The sequence below is a fragment of the Tiliqua scincoides genome, chromosome 7 (assembly GCF_035046505.1).
Source record: "Tiliqua scincoides isolate rTilSci1 chromosome 7, rTilSci1.hap2, whole genome shotgun sequence".
NCBI classification, from domain to species: Eukaryota; Metazoa; Chordata; class Lepidosauria; order Squamata; family Scincidae; genus Tiliqua; species Tiliqua scincoides.
In genome coordinates this window covers 20,083,838-20,102,012 of record NC_089827.1, presented here as the reverse complement: position 1 = coordinate 20,102,012, position 18,175 = coordinate 20,083,838, and the positions used below count along the sequence as shown (strand labels likewise).

The window sequence follows — 18,175 nt, the reverse complement described above, 5'->3', positions numbered from 1 at the left end:
CTAAATACTTCTGAAGTTGATGGTCTCTCATCTGTGTTAACCCCCAGCAACCAGGAATCAATCAAATTTTGAATTGATTTATATCAGTTGTGAACATATGCTTATACAGGTGGGATCTTGGTATTCACTGATTTGGCATCCACTGATTTGACTCACCACTGATACAGGGGTCCACCTTTAAATGCCTTGTAACAAGGAAAAAAAAAAAAGCACCAAAATCCAACTTCCTACCTGTGTGCTGTTAAACTGAGCTGGTTGAAAATAGCTGGGGTTGGGGTTAAAAATAGCTTTAAAGACCCCCTTTTGGGTTTCTTGCTCCTCCATTGTCACCCCAGAATGTATCTGTGTAGATGCTATACTACATTCAGCCACTAGAAGGGGTGAATAATGGAATAATGGAAAATGGAATAATTTCATTCCATTATTCACCCCATCTAGTAGCTGAATGCGGTATAGTGACAATCTTGTTCTTGTTGGCATCCTTCAGTCTCGGAAGACTATGGTGTCACGCTCTGAATGGTGGTTCTGGAACAGAGTGTCCTCTCCAGTGCGTGAAGCCTGGGTAAAGTAGGTATGGAGGATAGGCTGTTACCCATGCAGCAAATCCCCCCTCTCCACGTCACTGAAATGGTCCAATGGAATGGCAGAGGCCAATATGATTGGTTCCAGCGGCGTCGCAGGAGTTGCCAGAACGTGACTGTGTTCAGCCATGAACTGCCTCAGGGACTCCGGCTCCTGATTTTTCCTCGAGGTTGACTCCTGAAGCCTTTTCCATAACTGGATGTAGCCACAAGGCAGTGGAGGTTTGGGATCAGAGTTTTCCTTCTCTCAGATGAGCTGCCTTCCCAGGCTGATGAGTCCCTTCTACCTGGTGGCTGTTTAGTCGCCTCTTACGACAAGTACAGCCAAACTGAGGGCCTATTCTTATCCCCAGGGGAGTGACAATGGTGGAGCAAGAAACCTGGTAATGGGTCTTTAAAGCTATTTTTCCACTGATTTGATATCCACTGATTTTTTTAAAAAATTCAATGGGTGTTCCAGAACAGAACCCCAATGGATAACGAGGCACAACCTGTACATTCTTCCATTTTCAACAAACTTAATAGATGAGGTGAAAAAATTGATCAGCATATGTCTTTTCTTTTTCCTTTCTAACTTTATTTTTAAGCAGGACTCTTCAAAATATGGAGCAAAGTTTACCATAACAGCAACTCAAAAATAGTGTAACAGGAAACTATTTGCTGGAGCCTGAAGCCCTAATGCTTATAAAAGGTAGAAGCTATTTCCAATGTAAACATATCTCAGGTGTGGAAATGTGGTTGGCCCTTGACTTGGTTTAAATTTAAAGCATAAACTGAAACATTCAGATCCCACCAGTACATTCCAGGGAAGGGAGGGAGAGAGAGAGAGAGAGAGAGAGAGAGAGAGAGAGAGAGGTACCCCACGTAAGCATCTTATTCTAATCAATTTACCAGAAAGTAGAGGGGATCTGTGGGCAGTACAGTAGCATAGCTGATAAAGCAAAGACTTAACAAACCACCACTATTTCAAAAGCCTATGCATTCAGAAATTCTTCTGGGCACAATTGTAATCCAGCTGTTTGCTCATATCAGACCGTCTCACTTGCTGGTCATTTGCATCACCAGTTCTTGTGTACAGAGGAGTGGTTGGGAGCAAATCAGGAGACGGAATGTACTTTGCAAGACTCTACTGAAAGCAAGGATTCACCATGCTGATGAGTCAGTGAACTCAGTCAAGCTGGTATTAAGAATAACATACGAGAAAACCTGCTGGTGCAGAAACCATGCGGCAAATCCGTAACACAAATCTTCTTACGTAGCAGCGGTGATTCATAGAAAAATATGGTCAGAAGATATGTGGTGGTGCCACAGTGGTATTGTACCTCTTGCAATGGATGGATTTCCTTAAAATTAACTACAATATATACAAGCAAAATTATGTGGTGATCAGTGGCGTCACTAGGATTCGCGTCACCTGGTGCGAGAGGCCTGTGCGTCACCCCCTGCAGTGGGCGGGACAACCCCCCAGGTGGTGGGCGTGGTGATGTGCCATCACCCCACCCCCACTGGTTTTTTGGCTGTCCCTTTTGATAGAACACACATCTTTCAATATGGTTTGTTTCATTGCATTCTGCATAAAATTACGCATTGATTGATATGTAATATGAAGGTATTATTCCTCCAGACTCTGATTTTAGTGATTTTGAAAACTTGTAGGGTCACACACACACACGCACACACCCGTGTCAACTTACTAACACCTTATTGCAGCAGTTCTCATACTTTTAGCACTGGGACCCACTTTTTAGAATGACAATCTGTCCAGTATCCACTGGAAGTGATGTCATAGCCAGAAGTGACATCATCAAGCAAATTAAAATAAATAATTATAAATAGTTAAATTAAAATGAAAGGAATAATTAAATAAGGGGGAGCCAGCCCTGTTCCACCAAGTGAGTTTTCTCTGTAGCCTGCCTGCAATAATCCCCCCCCCCAAAAGAATCAATGAGATCTTCAGCCATCCCCAGTGCCCAGTTTAAAGTCCTTCTATTTCAAGCTTCAGTACAAAGACCCACCTGGCTTTACAAGTCTGAGAGCCCAATCCTATGCCTGTCTACTCAGAAGTAAGTCCCATTATTGTCAATGGGGCTTATTCCCAGGAAAGTGGGAATAGGAGTCCAGTATCAGAGCCCATGTCTACTCAGAAGTAAGTCCCATTAGAGTCAGTTGGGCTTACTCCCAGGAAAGTGTGGGTAGGATTGGGCTGTGAGGAAAACTGCAAGTGCAAAATAGAAAACTTTCCCCTTACCAGTTCAAGCCTCTTTGTTGGTCCTTTCTAGTGGGGGGGAGGGGAGGTTGCCTTCTGGGGTTTTTGTTGCACTCCAGTCCCATCGGATCAGGACCATTCTGGTGTCCTCATATTCCCCTTTGCCTGGCCTGACCACCAGCCAAGGCACGTCTGCCTACTCAAGAGTAAACGCTACGTGAGGCTGCTTCGCTTCCCATAGGGCTCCATACACTCGCAGCTGGGGGGAGGGACCCCCTCCTGTGTGTTTTTGGGGGCTGCATTCATTGGATCAGGACCATTCTGAAGTCCTTGGAGTCCTCTCAGCCTGCCCTTTCCCACAGACTAAGGCAAGTGCACCTACTCACAAGTAAACACGGTCACGTGATTTTGCTTGCTGTCCATAGGGCTGAATAGTGCCCTCCTTCTTGGGTGTTTTTTGGGGGGCTGCCTTTACTGGATCGGGACCATTCAGGTGTCATTGGATTCCTCTCAGCCTGCCCTTTCGGATGCACTAAGGCATGTTCGCCTACTCATGAGTAAACACGCGCTACGGCTCACTTTCCATAGGGCTCCATGCATTTTTCCCTTCCGGTTTTTTGGCCATACCTTTTGAAGGAGAAGAATGATTTCAATTCTGTTCATTGCACTGTACTCCGCTGGACATTCCACATCCAATGGTGTATGGCACGACGCGGTAGCTCCTAACAGCACGATTTTAGCTTGTCACCCCCTGGCGCGTCTCCCAGTATGGCCCGCACCCCCCGCACCCACCTAGCGATGCCACTGGTGATGATGAGAATGTGGTTGGACAGCCCAATCCTATGCTCCCCAGTGCCGCAGATTACAGTGGCACCAAAATAGCCGCTGTGTATCCTTTGGGGCCTGGGAAGCCCCAGGAGGTCTCATTTGTCCCCTTTCCCTGAGTAAACCCCCAGCCCCTGCAATGGGCCTCTCAGATTTGAAAAGCCCCATTTTGGACTTCCTAGCCTGACATGGGGGATAGGATCTGGTGGAAGAGGTCTCTGCCAGTCCCCCTCCCTCCTGGGCCAAGTTTCACCCCCATCCTGTGCTCTCCCCCCTGGAACACCTCCCCCCCCCCCGCTCTCCTGCCACTGTCCCCTTGACCCCACACTACCCAGTGCTCACTTTTTTACCACCGGTGACCAGGGTCGCTTCAACAGCACTGATGGGACAGCATCGGCCTCCCCACTGGAGCCGCTTACTACTCAGATGCTGCAAATATGCCTTACGGCATGTTTGCAACACCTAGTATTGCCAGTGCAAGCATACTGCCAGCACTGAGGTCTGTAGGATTGGGCTCTTGGGAAACCTGTGTCATTAAGCCCAAGAAGAGCAGGGTGAGTGACTGAGATTGTAACATTACATCTCATGAATCCTTTCAAAAATCCTGCAAACTAGTTCTCTATTCCTACTTTGAATTGTAAATGACAAACCTGAGACTTGGCTAATGGTTTGCCTAATGCTACCAAACAAGTTATTGCAGAGGTAAAAATTTAGCCAGTACACTGTACCAGCGTTCTACATCTTTTAGCCACTATATCAGCTCTCACCGACACGGAACCAGATTTAATGTATATATTAATAGAAAGCATTCTAATTTTTGTAAAAAAAACAAAAACAAAACAAGAATAAAATCTGTGAAAAAAATCAAATCTGTGGAGGGTGTGTGTGTGTGTGTCTGTGCGTGGTTAATTACTGTGGTTGCATCTGCTGACACTATATCATCTATATCACCTACCTAGTACATTTTAAACCAATTATAATTTATTAAAATGTGCCCATTGAATAAAAACATATTACACTACATTCTGCACTTTTCCTCCTTGGTTGGCAACCCTCAGTCTCGAAAGACTATGGTATAAGCCTATAGCACCCGGTATTCCCAGGCGGTCTCCCATCCAAGTACTAACCAGGCCTGACCCTGCTTAGCTTCTGAGATCAGACGAGATCAGGCATTTGCAGGGTACAAAATCTGCAAAACAATAAAAATGGTTAAGAACAAGCAGCTCTACTCGTTGCTGACTAGGAACCAGGCATGAAATGCCAATCAGTTCAGTACCAGGCATGTTCAGACACCTGCAAAACATAGGCTGCAATCCTAACTACACTTTCCTGAGAGTAAGCCCCATTGAACAAAATAGGACTTACTTCTGAGTAGACCTGGTTAGGATTGTGCCCTTAGTGCTTTGCATCTCCTCTGCCACTGATCTGCCCAGATTGTTCATCTGCTGTTGACGTATCTGTGTTTATACCCACTGCTTGGCTGATGGCCCCAAATCCGTCCCTAGATTCTTGCTGAAAAGTTCTGTGCTTCCCTCAAAAGAGGACTGTTCCTTTTCTTTGGCTGACAGTCGCACGCATGTTTTCTTACTTAAACTTTGCCTCATTTGGCTTTCGCTCCTTTCTGTAGCCTTTGAAACCATTGCAAATGGAAAAAAAACGCAGCTGTTAGCAAGATTTCCTAAAATGTACATGGAACTCATTTTCCAAGCATTTCTCTCCAGGACTCTGATATATCTAAAGGCGGAGATGATGCCAAGAGAAGTTTTAGTGCAACCAAATGCAAAGTAAATGTGCAGCCATATGTAGATTCAGCAGCAAGCAAACATTTTCTTTGACTAGGCTGATTATTTTAGACTAGATCTGTGGGTTGTCTAGTTCATAGCTATAAATAAACTAATCACAGATAGAAGTTCACATGAATAAGAGCAAAGAAGTCCATATGCCACCCTTGTGGCATAAGATGCCTTATAATTTCCATACGATATCTCAGTTATTGTGTATTACATAGATACAAATTGCTTGCAACTATGAGACACACAACATATTCATTTTCTAAGGCTCCTTAATCATGCTAGAGCAGTGTTTATCAATCTGTGCATCAGGACCCAATTGGTGGATCGGGACCTGGTTTCTGGTGGGTCTTGCAGAGCCTTCAATGAAAACATGGGTTATGGAAAGATCAGTTAATGGGCAGCCCAATCCTAAACTGTGTGGATCCCAGAGAAGCAGTGGTGCCAAAATACCAACTGCTGCATCCTATAGGTGCCACAGCAGCCACCAGTCTCCTCGGGGGGAAGGGGCATTCGTCCCCTTCCCCCGGGTAAGGGCAAAGGCTTTGCAATGGGTCTCCCTTAGTCTGCATCGGCTATTTTGCTGTCGCAGATTGGAAGAGCTCCATGTCAGGCTTCTTAACCCAATACAGAGCATAGGATCCGGTGAAGCAGGACTCCACCGGTCCCATCCCTCTCTCCCCAATACAAGTGCCGCTAGACTTACCTGAACCCAATACTCACGGCTGCACATATGGTTCCTCATATTGACACACACATCTCTCCAAGCAAGACTAGACTAGTTGTGCACTAGTGGCACAACACATGTGCAAGAATCCAGTTGTTTCCCCTTTGTACCTGGAGGTCGCAGTGATCATTGGACTCTTGGTTTAGTTATCATGAAATAAGCGTTTTCATAAGGGTTGAAAACCCAACATGCTTGAACCTCAAACATCAGTTTTTTCTTCATCTTTGGGAAGAAAGATAAATGTAGGCAGATAGTCAACCTGGAGGTCTTAAAAATAGTTCTAATGGATAGTCCTAGAGTCTTACATTTCTGGAGAAATAGATCCACAATAAATGAGGGTGCCATGACGTTTAGCCAAGTACGAAAAGAACTATCAAAACCAAAGATCGGTCTTCAATATGCTTAATCAAAAAGGTTTGGGCAATGTGTTAAGTGCATCATCTTGCAACTATTTCAAACTGCTTCAAAGAGTAGAGCTCTATATGTGTCATTGTTATGAGAGCTAATGTTGGAAAAGTCATTCATCTTATTGTGCTAATTACAGCTAGTGACAGAGAAGCTGAAATCCCCCCCCCCACATCAAAGTATCTTTTGCTTCTGAACTTCCAAGCCAAAACTTCAAATGCTCAGTTAAGTCTTTTGCTCTTCACTGCATTCTTAAGTTTCACAGCTTTCTCAAGTTAAAGACGAGACATTCATTGTGTCAAATATTAGTAATCTGTTATCTAATATGAAGCATAATGTTCATGTCTCTTGCTCCTTAGTGACATGGGATTGGATCCAAAGAACTGCATATAGTGTTCCATGTGCATACCAGAGCTTCTTCAACCCTTTTCCCACTGAAGATCTTCAGGCTTCCACCTCATTCCTTCTGAGGGTTGGGGAACAGCCCAAAAATGACCTGTGGTGATGAAAGGGTAGCTGCAGTTGGAAGGTGGGGAATTGGTTGAAATTAGTGACTGAGTGCATGAGTGGAAGGATGTCCATGCAATCATGGGCCTTTGGGATTCTAGCCATGGCTTCTCAAATATATTTGTCACTGAAACCCTCAAAAAAAGCAATGAAATCCCTGTTAACCAAGAGACACTTTTTAAAACTGGTGCTCCTCTTATATTTAGCAGTGGGAGAATAACTTTCCCTCACCACCCCAGCCCAGTGTCTTTCCTAGTGGCTGTTTGGTGGGGTTCTGCTATTCAGTGGGAGTAGATTCAAGGACTCCCATGTCGGCACCTGACCCTGGAAGGGAGTTAGGATATGGTGGCACAGCCTGCCACCATCTCCAACCCCTCCCGCCCCACTCTCTCTCCCCACTACGCCTTCCCCCATCCCTGAACATCTCCCCCCACACCCCCACTTACTTCTCCACTGACTGGCACTTCACATGGAGCACCAGGCGATGGGTCACTGTCCACTGGTGCCGGCCCAGTGTGGGCTTGCACCGAGCCTGCTCCAGAGCTGGGCTGGTGCTAATTGCCGCAAGCGTGCCTTATGGCACGTTTGCACCAGCGCACGCCGGTGGTGAGCCGGCACGCACTGTTCAAGATTGGGCCTTTAATCCTTTACAGCAGTGGTTCCCAAACTGGTGAGTCATGACCCACCAGCCAGGGAAGCACTTGTCCCTGCTCTTTTAATGACAGGAAGGGGGGGAAAGGCAGCAACGTGGTCACCAGGATCGCACTGCTGCTGGGGACAGGAAGGGTTTTTTTTTTAACTTAACTGTGGCCAGCGCTGCAGTCCTGGGGGGTCCAGGGCATTCAGGTAGCCCTCTGCAAGGCTCCCTAAATCTCCAAACATGTTTAAAACAAAAAAAGAAAAAAAATTGGGCCCTTCTAGTTTTCACAACGAAACTTAAATATCCATTTTTTGTGGCTTTTTTTAGACTTTTGCAAGCACAGGGTGCCCTGTGGAGAAGTCTCTGTACCCACTGTATCTTGCAGGAGTGCAGCACTGGCTGCAGGTAAGTAAAAAAAAACACACAAAAAAACCCCTCCTAACCCCAGCAGCCTCACCCCCCTCCCCTGCAACAACTTACAGTGCTCCCAACTCCCTTGTAAGAGTTTTGGAAGCACTGCTTTACAGGCACTGCTTTCAGCATATTATTTTACGCCTGAACTGAACCATTATATTATATTCTGGAAACGAAGAATCACATTCAAGTCAGGATAACTAGAAAATGCATAAACGAATAAAAGGCTGGGAACACAGACCTTGGACAGCCAGCCAGCCATCTACTCTGCTGGGGTTTTGAACAGTCCGCTGCTTTAAAAAAAAATTGTTTAATGTAATACCATCGTTCTGTAAAATATGTCAAAGTATGACAACAGAAGAGACCAGCTGGCCACTAATCACAATCACATACATTGCTGACCCATCAACGGAAAGACTATTAAAGGCAGATGCCTCCCCCCCCCAATTGTGTCCCATGTGAGATACGACCAAGGCCAGTGACTTCTTAGGTAGAGCAACTTGCCCTTGATCGACCAGAAATATTTGGAAATAGCACACTGTGTGTTTGGAAATGGTACAAATTGAAATGGTTTGAAACAATTGCTTGAAACAATTGAATTGTTTGAAACAAGTGGCTCAGAAATAATCATTATGTTTGGGAAAACAAGCTTCCCAAGCCACCCAAGTTTGAAAGCATGTGCAAATGCTTATTTCCTCCACTCAAATGGAGTTACACTTTGCTTTTACGCCATCAGCCCCTCCCCCCCAAAAAGTTTTAAGAACATATGAAAGTGATATAGAGCAAGAGAACATTCACTCATCTAGCCCAGTATTGCTGACTGGCAGCAGCAGCTTAAGGCCTCCCTCTGGGATTGATCCCATTAACTGATCCTTTAATTGCAGCTAGGAAGATTTTGAAAGGGGCGCTAGTAGACAAAGTGGGTCGCTGGGGGAAACCTGGGTCCTAGGTACCAGGCTGTAGGGGGTAGTCGAGGGTTGTAGCATGTCATGTGCAGTGGGGCTACTGGGGCTCCTCCTCCACAATGCTCTGACTGTTTCCTGGGCTTGTTGTGGGGGACAACCGTTTCGGTGTAAGACAGTCCTGGCGCAAGGGGCAGCTTAGGATTGGGGTGTAAGCCATTTGATGGTGTTGGTCATTGAATGAAATCCAAGTTGATAAATCATTCTTCATGAGGTTATCTGCCTCTACATGTGTTTGAGTCCTGTGAATTCAGTAACAATAGCAAAGGTTGAGAGAAGATTGGTGAGAAGATTGGTGAGAAGCCTGGCAAAAGATTGCTGAGAAGAAAATGATTCTGACTTGGAACTAGCCAGGTCTCAGAACCTGTTTTGCTGAATCCCATCAAATGCCATCTGAACATTCCAGCTAATGAAATGTGTTTCTAAAATATCTCATTTACTGGGACATGTGAAGAGGATTTTTTTTTAGTTGTAGTCCAACTTGGCAGCTGGTCAGCCCTAGCGATGAGTTCAATCTTCTGTCTCCCTTGTTTCCTTTGCACAGGAATCATGCAAGAATTTATATATTCAACAGAGGAGACCTTAGCCAAATTCAATTATCTAAAACACTGTGTCGGCCAGAGTCATGTATGCCTCCATCTCTCATACCATATCAATGGAGCCCTATATAAGCCACAAGCACAAATATTTCTTTATCTGAACAGGTGAACCCAGGGCATTCATATAGCTGCTTTTTGTTCTTGTTTGTAGCTTCGATTCTGTTGACTTCTTTTTAGATACAGATCACTGGCTTGTTTGCCCTGAAATCTTAATTGAAATTTCTGCTTCCTCAAATTGTGCATCAGTTTCAATCTGCTGATAATAACTCCTGAAGCTGCTGTTTTAACCTTGGGCTGTCTGTTTCAAATTCATCCCTAAAAGGAAAGAAAACTGAGGACAACCCGCCCAACCCCATTTGGTTGTTCTTAGGAAGATTAGCCTTTATGATCATGTCAATGAACCATGCTCTTTAGTTTGACAACCCAGATGTATATTTTCTCTGACCATTGAGAGGCCTTCCATGGGTCATGCTTCTTTTCATTTTGTAGAGCAATCAAAAACCAATGTGGTCAGTGCTCCAAATTTTGAGTTGTTCGCCTTTTAATGGGCATGGCTTCATTTCAGAAAATGCTAGCACGTTTTAGAGGTTTGGGATTTTATTTATTGGTTTCTTTTATTTTCCTGCTGCATATTTGTGAGAGCCTTTAAGATCTATGGTCTGCGATGCCTACAATAAATAGCTCACTTGTTAACTTCAGTGACAGGGAGATTTGGTTGGAAGCCTTTGCTCTAGTCATGGTGGAACAGAACCCTTGGCATTTGCCAGTCAGTTGACACAATTCACATTTCTCAGTTTGTGTCTTATCCTGAACTTATTAGGCTGTGTGTCAGGGTCAAGTGAGAGGATGCCCACAACCACAGGCTGATCCAGGGCAGTAACACAAAGTTGTTAGCATGCTCTCTCCCTTCCTGCTCCACTCTGTTTGGATACACAGCTTACTGAGGAAAAGGCTTGATAGACTTTACACAACACCAGTCCTAGGAGATCAGGCTAGCCATGGGCCAGCAGCAGGTTGCTGCCATAGAATTGAAGCTAAGCTAAGCAGGGTCAAACCTGGTTAGTCCCTGGATGGGAGACCGCCTGGGAATACCAGGTGCTGTAGGCTTATACCATAGTCTTTTGAGACTGAAGGTTGCCAACCATTTTTTGTGGGTTACCTGGGTAGAACTCCCTGCCCCACACCTAAAACAATATTGAATCTCAGGGGTCTCTATCAAAATCATTCTCACAGTAGCATCTGCAGAGCATAGAGACATGACAATCCACTATATTTCCCAGGTATAAGGCAGACTCAGAGGAAAGAGTAAAGGGTTTATTAAAAGACCAATATAAAGAACATAAGAACATAAGAACAGCCCCACTGGATCAGGCCATAGGCCCATCTAGTCCAGCTTCCTGTATCTCACAGAGGCCCACCAAATGCCCCAGGGAGCACACCAGATAACAAGAGACCTCATCCTGGTGCCCTCCCTTGCATCTGGCATTCTGACATAACCCATTTCTAAAATCAGGAGGTTGCGCATACACATCATGGCTTGTACCCCATAATGGATTTTTCCTCCAGAAACTTGTCCAATCCCCTTTTAAAGGCATCTAGGCTAGACGCCAGCACCACATCCTGTGGCAAGGAGTTCCACAGACCGACCACATGCTGAGTAAAGAAATATTTTCTTTTGTCTGTCCTAACCCGCCCAACACTCAATTTTAGTGGATGTCCCCTGGTTCTGGTATTATGTGAGAGTGTAAAGAGCATCTCCCTATCCACTCTGTCCATCCCCTGCATAATTTTGTATGTCTCAATCATGTCCCCCCACAGGCGTCTCTTTTCTAGGCTGAAGAGGCCCAAACGCCGTAGCCTTTCCTCATAAGGAAGGTGCCCCAGCCCCGTATTCATCTTAGTCGCTCTCTTTTGCACCTTTTCCATTTCCACTATGTCTTTTTTGAGATGCGGCGACCAGAACTGGACGCAATACTCCAGGTGTGGCCTTACCATAGATTTGTACAATGGCATTATAATACTAGCCGTTTTGTTTTCAATACCCTTCCTAATGATCCCAAGCATAGAATTGGCCTTCTTCACTGCCGCCGCACATTGGGTCGATACTTTCATTGACCTGTCCACCACCACCCCAAGATCTCTCTCCTGATCTGTCACAGACAGCTCAGAACTCATCAGCCTATATATAAAGTTTTGATTTTTTGCCCCAATGTGCATGACTTTACACTTACTGACATTGAAGCGCATCTGCCATTTTGCTGCCCATTCTGCCAGTCTGGAGAGATCCTTCTGGAGCTCCTCACAATCACTTTTGGTCTTCACCACTCGGAAAAGTTTGGTGTCATCTGCAAACTTAGCCACTTCACTGCTCAACCCTGTCTCCAGGTCATTTATGAAGAGGTTGAAAAGCACCGGTCCCAGGACAGATCCTTGGGGCACACCACTTTTCACCTCTCTCCATTGTGAAAATTGCCCATTGACATCCACTCTTTGCTTCCTGGCCTCCAATCAGTTCTCAATCCATGAGAGGACCTGTCCTCTAATTCCCTGACTGTGGAGTTTTTTCAGTAGCCTTTGGTGAGGGACCGTGTCAAACGCCTTTTGAAAGTCCAGATATATAATGTCCACGGGTTCTCTCACATCCACATCCCTGTTGACATTTTCAAAGAATTCTATAAGGTTTGTGAGGCAAGACTTACCCTTACAGAAGCCATGCTGACTCTCCCTCAGCAAGGCCTGTTTGTCTATGTGTTTTGAGATCCTATCTTTGATGAGGCATTCCACCATCTTACCCGGTATGGATGTTAGGCTGACCGGCCTATAGTTTCCCGGGTCCCCCCTCTTTCCCTTTTTAAAAATAGGCGTGACATTTGTTATCCTCCAATCTTCTGGCACCGTGGCCGTTTTGAGGGACAAGTTGCATACCTTAGTCAAGAGATCTGCAACTTCATTCTTCAATTCCTTAACAACTCTTGGGTGGATGCCATCAGGGCCCGGTGACTTATTGATCTTTAATTTATCAATGAGGTCTGAAACATCTTCTCTTTTAACCTCTATCTGACTTAACTCATCGGTCAGGAGGGGCCGTTCGGGCAGCGGTATCTGCCCGAGGTCTTCTGCCGTGAAGACAGATGCAAAGAACTCATTTAATTTCTCTGCCATCTCTAAGTCTCCTTTTATCTCCCCTTTCCCTCCCTCACCATACAGAGGGCCAACCGCTTCTCTGGCAGGTTTCCTGCTTCTAACATATTTGAAGAAGCTTTTATTATTCCCCTTAATGTTGCTGGCCATGCGTTCCTCATAGTCTCGCTTGGCCTCCCGTATCACCTTCTTACATTTCTTTTGCCACAGTTTATGTTCCTTTTTACTCTCCTCATTAGGGCAAGACTTCCATTTATGGAAGGAAGCTTCCTTGCCCTTCACAGCCTCTCTAACTTGGCTGGTTAGCCATGCGGGCACTCTCCTGGATTTAGTGGAACCCTTCTTTCTTTGTGGTATACACCTCTGCTGGGCCTCTATTACTGTTGTTTTAAGCAGCCTCCATGCACTCTGGAGAGATTGGACTCTTTTTACCCTCCCTTTCAACCTCCTTCTAACCAGCCTCCTCATTTGGGGGAAGTCTGCCCGTCGGAAGTCAAGGGTTTTTGTTAGAGATTTGCCTGGTATTCTTCCCCCAACGTGCATGTCAAAACGGATCGCAGCATGATCACTGTTCCCTAATGGCTCAGTAACGTTTACATCTCTAACCAGGTCCTGCATACAGCACAATATTAAATCCAGAGTCACCTGTCCTCTGGTGGGCTCCATGACTAGCTGCTCTAAGCCACAGTCATTTAGCAAGTCAAGAAATCCGGTTTCCTTATCGTGACCAGAACACAAATTGACCCAGTCAATATGAGGATAATTGAAGTCCCCCATGATTACAACCCTGTCCCTCCTTGTCACCTCCCTGATCTGTTTCCTGATCTGAAAGGTGATTAGAAAACCAAATGAACAATAAGAAGCATTGAATTTGGTAGAAAAGGGTGAATCACCTCCAATCATAGAAACATCCAGCAGATGCTGTGGAATCTCATGCATGCCTTGTTTAACTCAAAGCTTTACAGTGAGGTTTTGAATGAGCTTGGAACAAAAGAGGTCTGCAAAGCAGCTAAAGGGTATAGACAACTCTAAATAACACAAAACCTGACGCTGCTATATACACAGTCCTTTCCTGATAGTACCTGGATAATAGAACCACTGGCTCCTTTCCCTTGCATTTCCAGTGAGTCTGGTGGGCTCGCCTCTAGATGGATGGAGGATGAAGAGAGCAAGCATCTAGTCAGTTGGGAGCTTTATCATTTGGATGGAATGAAGTCATCCTGCTATTTGATCTCTACCTCCCTGGAACTGGTTGAACGAGCTTGGCTGGTCTTAGAGACTTTGCCTCTCCTCTCCACCAAGCTGTCTGCAATTTGCCTCTTGGCTCTGAATGACACAGAGTGGGCTATTGAGTCTTAAGCTTGATTCCCCATAAAAAAAATAGATAGATTATACTTTGAAAGGCACATAAAAATTTAGACATTTTATGACATTGTATTACATGGTTAATATTTTATTTCTGTTTGTTTCCCTTAATTCAAGAGGTGCAGAAGACATGCATTTGAACGTATGCACATAGCGCTAGTTGCCTATCAGGAGAGCAAAGGATCAAGTCAGCAAAGTGGCTATTTCTGGGACTGATGGCAAGAGGCCCCAGATTCACAGGCCAAGAAGGCCACATTTTATATTGACTCACGTAAGCCTGGTAGACATGGTCTCCAAAGACTCTTCCTGCTGTTGCCACCCTTCCACTGCTATGTTTTGTCCCCTCCCCACCCCTCTTCTGCCCACTCCTGCCACCCACTCTGTTTCACCCCCTCCCCTCTCCCTTTGGGAAAGGGCCCAAAAGAAACACAGTACCTCCTGATAAAATTCCTATTGGAGGTCCTTGTTGTATGTGGTCCACACCAATTCCAATTTTTGTTTCAATGGTCCACAGGCTGGTAAAGATTGGGAACCACTGCTGTAGCAACAGTTCTAGTTTGTTTCATATGTTTTGTTCATTAGTGTAGGGACATCTGAAACCACAGGTAGAATCCTCATTCTGCATCTTCTCTGTTTTGTCCCTAATATTGTCCCTAATTTTGCTCCACTATTGTCCTAATATTGCTTCATTGCCTCCATCTCAGGCGTCTCTAAATTGCACTCACTTCCCTTTCCAGCCTTCAGCATTGTATCAACCGCAATATCATCTTCCCTTCCCCACATGGCTTGGTTTAAAGCCCTCCTGATCAGGTTGATAATTTTTGTCCAAATTTGCCCCACCAGAAGACGTTCATCTCAAATGCACTGACCATGATTAAGGAAAGCAAACCATTCTTGCCAACACCATCTATGTAGCCTTTATAAGATTCCTCTCTCTCACTTTGCATGCCACTACCTTCCACTGGAAGTACTGATGAAAACACACTCTCCACACCACATTTTTTTTAACCTTCCAACAAAGAACCCCATCGTCATTTGCAATTACTTCAAAGCTGTGCCTGACAGTGTCATCTATTTCAATTTGAACGAGCAGGAAAGGGTAACGGTTGACTTGATCTTGGTGACTTGATCTTCGTCAGATCCTTGATTTTGGCCCAAATGAGATGGCACACCTCCGAAGCTAACATGGCAGCTTCTGTCCCTCTCATCAGGGAATCTCCAACCACCACTTCACACCTCTTCTGCTTTGTTGGGAGTAGTACTACTAATGACTGTAAATCAGATTTTATATGGCATTGTAGAGTAACCAGAGGCATAACTAGAAGCCCCAGCATCCTAGACAGTAACATCATGAGGTCACTTCTGGGTTTTCCCTGGAGGAGGAGGTGCTCGTGGCTTCGCGCCCCCATTACTTCTACTAGATTGGGGGTGCAAAGCCACCAGCACCTCCTCCAGGGAAAACCCAGAAGTGACTGCCTTACACTGCCCGGTGCAGTGCCTGGGACAAGTGTCCCCCAGGTTCCACCCTAGTTACACCTCTGACAGTAACATCTGAGAGTCTGAAATGCAAACCTATAACTTCCTGAAAGCAGACATCCACCGCAACAGTTTGTGGGGCAAGATTGCAGAGGGAACATTTCCACAGAAAGTACAAAATACAACATTTTAGCACATCAAACGTCTCTGAGTTTTGAGACCTCTATTTAAACGTTTGTGTGGTTTTTTTCTCCTAGAACATACACTGTATGAATAATGTAATAATACCCTAGGAAATACAGTGAATTTTAAATATTCATTGCATTGGAAATTTGGATAACTTGCTTTAAAATTCTTTTCTTTTTCTTAGTAGAATAGAGTGAAGAAGCTTTGGAAAAACATATACGTTCTCACTTTTTTTTCATTTGCCTTCAGTTGGGGGGAGGGAGAAGGTTTGGATTCTGTGCTCCTGGGAATCTTTCTAATAGTTTGCTTATTCCACGTAAAAGTGGAACACTTTCTCAGGGTTCCTGATTATCTCCCACTTGTGCTTTTATTTATTTATTTATTTATTTATTTATTTGTTTATTTGTTTATTTATTAAAAAAACATGCATGCAATAAGGGAACTTCAGCAATGGTAAGTGGAAGATGCAAATTATGTTTAGGTGTAATTTGAATGGCAATGATGCATAAACAGGAAATTGTTTTGTCTGGATGTGTTATCCATGCAATGAGCCGAAGATGAATGTTCGTGTAAACAGAATGGATGGTACTTGTTGATTAAACTTTCTCATCCCACTTGAGCAATTACTTGGTGCTGAGCGCAGGAGAGCATTTCTATGATGTGAAAATGCACATTCCCTCCGTCTAAAGCATTTAGGTGTTTGAATGTTCCTTTGAAATACCTGAAAATCTTGGGGGGCCGAGGAGGGGTTCAAGCATTCAGAAAGAAAACACCCTCTCTTGCTATTTCTCCCTTCTTGCCAGAAAATCCAAGCAAACCCTTTGCTTTGTACACAGTGAAGGAGAGGCAGGGAATGATCATAGGCACTTGCAATCCTGGCCCACGTACCACCCAGGGCAAGAACTGCAGAATGCCCCCCTCCAAGGCAACTGTAGTTCCTCTGCTTACCAGTCAGTTCCAGAGTCTTGTGCAATGCCCTCTGGGCCTCCAAAAGGCATCTGAATTCTCCAGAGGGCCTTTAAGTATTACTTCCAGTTTTTGTTTGAAAACTGGAAGTAATGTTTAATGGCCCTCTGGAAGCTTTGGACACCTTTCAGAGGGTCAGAGGATGTCGTGTGAGGTCTTCCTGGTCCTCAGAAGGGCACCAGAGGGTGGGAGGCAGTGGCACAGCAGTGGGGAAGTCGTGGGAGGCAGTGCCATCCCCTCATGGCTCCCAGGCATGGCGCACTAGGAATGTCATTGATTATAGGCAAGCTGTAGGACTATAAGCTAATGACAATGACTCTGAGATGGGTTTACATCTATGTCCTGTCTCCACTATCACTCGGTAAAGAACAAGAATGAAGAAAGTTAGTTTTGACTTGAGGTGGGCTGGATCACCTCTATTCGAGCTCTTAGGCATACATTGATTGCCCAATGTTTTATGCCAATAAAGGTCTTACTGAACTGAACTGAACTGAACTGAACTGATTGCCCAATGCACCGCAAAGCCTGCTCCATTTACAACAGTTGAAGGGGAAGCTCCAGCCATGCATCTTTTGGTGACCGCAGGATGACATGAACAGCTCAATCTGATCCCCACCATTTTATGCTATGTAGCTGTAGTGACAGAGCGTGCACTGCATGGTGGGGAGGGGCAGACAGCCAGGGAGAGGGACATAAAAAAAATGTTTTACTTCTCTCTCTGTGGGCTCCCTGGTCATCAGTGGGTCTCCTTGAACCTATGCCAGCTACTCTGCAGGTCACAGAGTTCTGTACACATGGAGCTCTGAAGAGTTTTCAATAAGGCATGCCCTAGATTACTAGTTCCCAACCCATGATCCATGGACCACGGGTGGTCCATAAGGCCCTGAGAAGTGATCCGTGAGGTTTCAGAAAAAAAGAGTGCCATTAATCATTTTCAGCATCTTGCCGACCAAGTGCTCTCCCACTGACCACCAGAGAGGGCAGAGAATGGACCATTCGCAGCAGCTTCTGGCACTGAAGCATCAGCTGTGGCTGTGGGTGGTCCGTTCTGCAGCTTCTCTGGTAGTCTGTGGAGAAGTACTCGCTCAGGACATGCTATCCCACAGACCACCAGAGAGGGTGGAGAACAGACTGCCTGGGACTGCAGCCGGCAACAAACTCAGCAACCCACAAATCTTCCCTAGAAATAATCAAACTAATAAATATCTAATAAATCTTCAGTAATGCTTAAAAATGTTACTTCATTTTTTGTGTGCAGGGAGGTGGAAAGGTTGCATGTGGTCCAGGCCAACTCCGGTTGGTGGCTGTTGCCTTGCCGAATAAACCGAAGCAGGATCAGCTGGGGTTTCACCTTGGATGGATGACCGAAGACCACTGCTTAGAGA

At 45.1% G+C, this 18,175-nt stretch overlaps 1 pseudogene; it reads right to left on the bottom strand.

The window, feature by feature from the left end:
- Positions 1-4,690: 4,690 nt before the first annotated feature.
- On the bottom strand, positions 4,691-4,809 carry LOC136657793 (5S ribosomal RNA; annotated as a pseudogene).
- Positions 4,810-18,175: the final 13,366 nt, after the last annotated feature.